Source organism: Rattus norvegicus, chromosome 1 (assembly GCF_021556685.1).
Source record: "Rattus norvegicus strain SHRSP/BbbUtx chromosome 1, alternate assembly SHRSP_T2T, whole genome shotgun sequence".
In the NCBI taxonomy this organism is placed as follows: Eukaryota; Metazoa; Chordata; class Mammalia; order Rodentia; family Muridae; genus Rattus; species Rattus norvegicus.
In genome coordinates, this window is record NC_141534.1 from 97360090 (window position 1) to 97366886 (window position 6797).

The 6797-nt window shown below is 49.4% G+C and overlaps 1 long non-coding RNA gene across 1 annotated transcript; it reads right to left on the minus strand.

Annotated features, from left to right (window-relative positions):
• Positions 1–361: 361 nt before the first annotated feature.
• LOC102554355 (uncharacterized) lies at positions 362–2198 on the minus strand. Its single transcript, NR_190559.1, has 3 exons — positions 2113–2198; positions 963–1120; positions 362–521 (listed from the first exon to the last, which is right to left on the minus strand). It is a non-coding gene; the product is annotated as an uncharacterized LOC102554355 (long non-coding RNA).
• Positions 2199–6797: the final 4599 nt, after the last annotated feature.

Here is a 6797-nt window from a genome sequence, read left to right on the forward strand (position 1 = left end):
GGTGACTAGCACACACATCTTTATGTTCTATCTTTGCAACTTCCTGTGTCTATAATTACTTAAAAGTAGAAAGCTAAGAAAAAAAAATTAAAACTGGGCCTGGTGCAGGTGCTGAGGCAGGAGATTCCCAAATTCAAGGACAACTTGAGCAACAAAGTTCATTCAAAGCTATCCAGAATAACTTGGTGAGACTGTCACAAAATTTAAAATGAGGTTTGGATGTGGCTCAGCAGTAGAATGCTTGCCTAGAATCCCCCAGTGAGGGTCTGGGGGCGTGGCTCAGTGGTAGAATATTTTACAGCATGCAGGAGTCCTAAGAGGTCCTAACTAAGAAAGAGACAGAAGAGAGAGTTAGAGAGAGAAGAGGATAATAAAAATTTTAATAAAGCATCGATTTTAGATTGGGGCTCCAGACCAGACATCCAAGTTACAACAGACTTAGCTGGAGGACTTCCTTGGACTTGAATCCATCACAGTTCCCGGAGGGAAGTCTGGGTTTTCTGCCTCCCGCGATGCTGAACCTGTTCACAGTCACAGGAGGAAACTGCATGACAGGTCGTGGATGTCTCAGGGTAGCCAAAGGCTTCCGGAGAAGTCCAGGGAATAGAGGGAATAGTAGCTTTGATATTGTTCTTTTTCCCTCCAATGAGATAAAGTCTCTGTTTAAGAATGACTGTCACATTCTCACTAGGGAAGCAATGGAGCCAGGAAGAAGAGGGAGTTCGGGGCGGGCAGTCCATACCTGGTAGTGAACCCCAGGCTCCTGGACCGGACGATGATACACGAGTGATGTTGGTGCCCCTCCCCAAGGCTTTTTCTCCCCCCCCCCCCCCCCCGGAGCTGGGGACCGAACCCAGGGCCTTGCACTTCCTAGGCAAGCGCTCTACCACTGAGCTAAATCCCCAACCCGCCCAGGGCTTTTAAGATCATACATGGAATAGCACAGCGCGTGGTAAACAAACCTGGGCTTTAGAGTCCACGTCTCCATCTGCCTCCAGTCTAAGGACAGTGATGATGTTGGTGTGATCAGTTTTGAGGGTATGTTGTATGGTCACCCTTTCCAAATCGTAAGTGCATGAAATGCTTCCCGTTTGTCTGAGGCACAAATTGTCCGGGTGCTCTGCAAAAGGCAGGTGATGTTACTGAAGATGCTCTGCGGGCCTGTGACTTCCTGGTAGCTGTTATGTCCCCCATGGGCTCTAGTCTCCACACACTCTCCAGTTGGTGGGGCTATTCTGGAAGGTTGTGCATGGAGCTCCCAGGAAATGGTATTCGAGGGAGCCCAGGGGTGGGCCTTGAAGGTTTATACAGCCAAGCCCTGTCTCGCTCTCTACTTCCTGGTCCTCCAGGATGTGAGGAGACTCTGGTAATACCATGCGACTTCCCACCACATTGGGCAGAAATGTCTGTGAAACCATCAGCCAGAGTGATTCTTTCCTCCCCGGAGCTGTTTCTGCCCGGTGTTTGGTCGCGCTGAGAGACCACACTTCTGACTACTGAGTTGGACAGGAGGACCCTGGAGAATAAAGTACGGTTTCCCACTCACTCTGCAGAGAAGATAGCTCAGAAAGATTGCCCTGTGGGGTGGCGAGGGAACCCCTGTCTGACACCCTGCTCCTGCTGTCCTACCTGTGAGGTAAGCAGGTGAGTCTGAGAGAGAGCAGAGTTGGTGGGGGAAAAAGGGAAGTGGCTGCTTCTGGGCTGTGAGTCCCCACTTCCCTCCATTGATGCAAGAGCCCAGCCCTGCCTTGCCAGCCCATCCTCAGGAGAGCTCTGGATGTAGCAGTGAGAAATGAAGGGAAGTGAGAAATGAAGCTGCCCAGAGCATAGCAAACATGGCTCTGACCAGCCTCGCCTTTCTCCCCCTCCCTTCTGCCTTTCTAAAAACCAGTTAGATTACATTCCTAAAGCTGGCCACCAAGATCTATTCCCTTATTTGGCCACTTCCTCCCTCTGGGGCTGACCACCAAGGTCCAGCTATTAAAAAAAAAAAAAAAAACAACCAAACAAACAAACAAAAAAACCCTCTTTGGCCTCCTTAATTAGCATGTGCAATTAAAATTAAACACCCCATTCTAACCCAGGGTTTCCCCTTCCCCCTTTATAACCCACCATTGCCTGTAGACCCTATATCCAGGAGCAGGCCTTTGTCCCTCAGGGCAAATATCCTTCCTCTTTTTCTCTGGTCCCTTCTTCTTCTCCTTCTCCTCTGTCTCCTGTCTCTGTCTCTTAGTCCCTGCCCTTTGTCCCTTGGGACAAATGAATTTCCTTTGTGCTGAGAATGTGAACTTGGTCTGTCCTATGCCTTTCAAGTCCTTTCAAGGATAATGGATGTGCCTTCCCCAGGGCCTGTTTCTAGGGGTAGGAGCAGGTCAGGGTTGAATTACATCACCTCTGCCAGAAGTGACTCAGGAGCTCGAATCCAGACCAGACTGCTGCTGAGGCCACAGTGCCTGAAGCCCCTCCTCGTGCACAGATACCCAGAGGGATGGCTCAGGCTCTGCTAACAGAGTTCCAGGTGTTGGGATCTCTCACCTGGAAACACGCACTGCTTGGAAATTAGAGATCCTGGCCGGAAGGTTGTGCTGTTAAAAACCCCTTCCTTAGATTTAGCTCAGTGGTAGAGCGCTTGCCTAGCGAGTGCAAGGCCCTGGGTTCGGTCCCCAGCTCTGAAAAAAAGAAAAAAAAAGAAAAAAAAAAACCACCCTTCCTTAGAAAGATATGATAAGGTACCCAGCTCCCCCGGGGGTCCGATTCCTCTTATCAGAGGCTATACCATGCTGTCTGTCTCTGATTCGGGAGCCTGAACTCAGAGCCCCTGACACCGCTGTGTCTGTCTGTCTGTCTGTCTGTCTGCTCACAGCATTAAAATAACCCTTCTAATAAACTTCTTACTCACAGCAGTCCATCTCAATATCCGTCTTGAACTCTGCACCCAGGAACGTTCAGGAGGTTGGTGGGCCCCTCGGAGCAGAGAGGCCTAAGTCGTAGCAGTGGCTTGGTGATGGTGGTCCTCCTTATAACTTACGCAGCCCCTGCTCCCAATCTCAGACACAGGAGACCCTGCTAGCCCTCTTCCAGCCAGCCCCTCTTCTTCCCTGGTTCTCTATGGTACTAAGTCATTGTGTCTTCATGCCTACTTCTGCTCACTTGGTATTTCCCAAGGGAAGAGCATCAGCCCCTCCTGTCCCCAGGCCCAGACATGGCCAGAGGAAACTACTCTTAGGATTCCCCATCCCTCTCATGTTTTGGCATCCAAGGAAGTAGCAGGGGCCATTTTGGACTCCTCTCTTCTCTCAGGCATTCTCTGGTCCCATTGGGTCCTTTTCCACGGGTCCTGACCCACACTGTCCCCTTTCTCCAACCATGAACTCTGAAGGTTTTGTTCACAGCCTCCGATTCCTGTGGTCCCATCCAGAAATGACCTGAATTATTTTCACGTCTTCTGTTCTTTTAAGCCAACCTCACTCAAGGGGCCAGAGGGATGGCACAGCAGTGGAGGGCTCATACTGCGTCTGCAGGGGAACTGAGGTTACTTCCCACTACCCAGCTTAGGTGGTTCACAAGCTCCTGCAGCTCCAGTTCCAGGAGGATTAGCCTCCTCCCCTGGCCTCTGTGGATGCACATACAGAGAAGGAGGGGGGACACACAGACACATAAAAACATACCTTGCAAACTTCAACTCTTGTATTGCATTGTGTTACATTGTAACATCATATTACTATGTAGTCCAGGTTGACCTTGAACTCAGGTCCTCCTGGCTCGGCCTTTTAAATGCTTGCAACATAGGAGTACAACACCCCCCCCCCCCAATTTCCTTGACTTTTTTCTCTTTTGGCTGGGTTTTTTTGGTTCTAACTCTCCTTTTTCTTCGTTTTATTTTATTCCATGCGTACGAGTGTTCAGTCTACGTGTACGTGTGTATACACTGTGCTGGATCCCCTGGAATTGGAGTAACAGATGGCTGTTGTTCGTGGAGCCACCAAGAGTGCTGGGAACCAAAGCCAGGTCCTCTGCAAGAGCAGCCAGTGCTCTTAACCACTGAGCCATCCCTCCAGCTCCTGAATTTTTCTTTTTTTAAACTTGATCTCTTCCTGTGCTTTTACTGCTCAAGAAATTACCAGTTCAGTATGATGCTTTCGTCTTGATAGACCCTAAATAAGGCCTCTATAAGGACACCCACCCTTTCTAAACCATCTGTTGCACCAGCATGGCTCATGGCCCGTGGGTCACAACCACTTTGGCAGAGGGCAAACGACCTTTCACGGGGGTGGCAGTGAAAGGGTCAGAGATCAGAAATCCTGAATATTGGATATTTATGACTCATAATAATAGCAAATTTATAGATATGAAGTAGCAATGAAATAATTTTATGGTTGGGGGTCACCACAACATGTATTAAAGTGTATTAGAGGGCGGCAGCATCAGGGAGGTTGAAAACCACTGATCTACACTGTCCTTTGATCGTGTGGAGGTTACTGACATTTATTGACATTGCTCTTCTCCCAAGGGCAAAGTCCTCAGGATGCAGTTCTCTCAGGCCAGACCAGCTGGAGCCAGGGTCTGTTGGTAAGGTGTGTCAGGGCGTGCCCACCAACAAGTGGTGTGCATGTGGCAATTGGACCAAACTTCCACCCCAGCTGTCTCAAAAGACAAATTTACCCCAGCTTCATCTTGCCTTGCTGCTCTTGTTCTAGCTCCTGGTGTTGGGGTTGAGGTTGGGTCTTGCCATATAGTCCAGCTGGCCTCGAACTCATGATGATCCTCTTGCCTCAGTTTATGAGATCTGGGATCATAGGCGTGTGCCACCGCACCCAGTTCATCTCCTGGGATTTTTTACAAGCCACGCCATCACTTGTATGGGGAGGGCCTTGACACAGTTGGAACTCTCCTGCAGGGCCTCTGACCCCTAAAAACCTTAAGCCTCACTTCTGTCCCCTGCTCCGAAAGCCCCACGCATCTCCGTAGGCACAGGTCTGACAGGTTGCAGTTTGGCCTTGTGTATAAACCTTTCATGTCCTTGACCTGCAAGACGGTAAGCTGTCCGTCAGTGGGGGAAGACCTGGGACCCTGTTCATTGCTGGTGGTTCCAACTGAAATGGTGGGAGGCACCACGGTAACGGAGTGGCCTTAGAGACAAAGCTTGTGGCTCAAAAGTGGACGTTGCAGGTACCAGCAAGAAAGAAGATTTAGAGAAGCCACTTTAAAGCCCCAGGCTCGGACAGCTGCTTCTCAAACATTGAGGACATCACCTTTTGCAGACCGCTGCAGTTTTTGAGTCCTTTGGGGGTGGGGGACGTGTGGGTGGGTGGGGATTCGCCTGTGTAATAAGTTCCCAAATCCCAACGCTGCTGGATTCACAGGATGGCTCAGTGGTTAAGAGCACTGACTGCTCTTCTAGAGGTCCTGAGTTCAATTCCCAGCAACCACATGGTGGCTCACAACCATCTGTAATGGGATCTGATGCCCTCTTCTGGTGTGTCTGAAGTACTTATATATAATAATTCTTTAAGGGGGGGGAATAAAGCAGTGACAGTCGTTGGGGAGAGGAGACTCTGGGCAGCCATGTTTGTGGCCTGCAAGATCCAGGCATGCAGCTTTTGTGAGTTACCGTTCATGCTGGGCTTATCAAGAATGCAATTGTCTCTGGGTCACCCATGCTTCTGTGCCTAACCACAGTCAGTTCTTTGGTCTGTTCTGGGTGCCCTGTCTAGGGTGAATAGATGTTTGTACACAACTCCCCATTTGAGTTACAGAACCCTTTTATAGCCCTTTTTCGGGGAGGGGAATTCATCCTTTTCCCCAACAGCCTCATCTTCCTACAGGGGTTCAGTATACAGTTAGGGATTAATATTTGTCTGGAAAGCTGAAGGTCTGAGGTGCAGTGTGGTGGTACGGGGACAGCAGTGCAGCCCACGGACACCTGTGAGGTGCTGGGTCTATGGTTCCCACTTTATCCGCAAGAGCCACAGGTAAGGGGGGTGAGAGAATAAGCCATCCAGGTGCCCACAGCAGGGAATGGCGGGCTTTGAAGCACACGGGGAGTCTGAATTCTTCAGAATGGGCAGATTTCTTCCTAACTGGTGAGAGTCTGAGAAAGTGCTGCCAGGTGACCAGCGTGACCATAGATGAAACCGAAATGAGAATCCTTGTAGTGACAATTTTGAGAAGTTTGGAATTTTGGTTTCTTTAAAAAGAGAAAAGAAATATTGCAGGAATGTGCTTTCATTTTAATTCCAAAGTTGGGGATGTGGGGCTGCTTCAGATTGTCTGCCGCAGCTGACTGTGATTTGCCTGGTGCTCTAGCAAAGGCGATGTTTGGAATTCTGGGAACTTTTCAGAGGGCATATAAATGCTAGGGCCCTTAGAGTGAGAAGGGGGAATGGTTGTTGATCATTTAGGTTGGTTTTAGTTTGTTAGTAGCCGTGGTCAAAAAAGAAACAAAGGGAAAGAAATTAGATTCAGAGATTTTCATAATTCCTCTCTCCCCTCTCTCCTTGTTTTTCTCCTGTCTAGTGTTAAGGGGTGAAATGGGGGTGGGGGATAAAGGGTGGGATAAAGAATCCACAAAATCGCAAAGACCAGCTACAATCCTTAGATGACAACTAGGCGGCAGACAGGACAAGCCCTTGGCTTGCCAAGTGTGAGCTCAGGATCTTGCCCCCAACACAGGGCCCAGCTGAGGTAAAGGCAAAACTCTGAGATTATTTTAGAAACAAGATGGCAGGCGGACTCCCTGTGATGGTTACTCTTCATTGTCAACATGCTTGGGTCTCACCTAAGAGACACACTTCTAG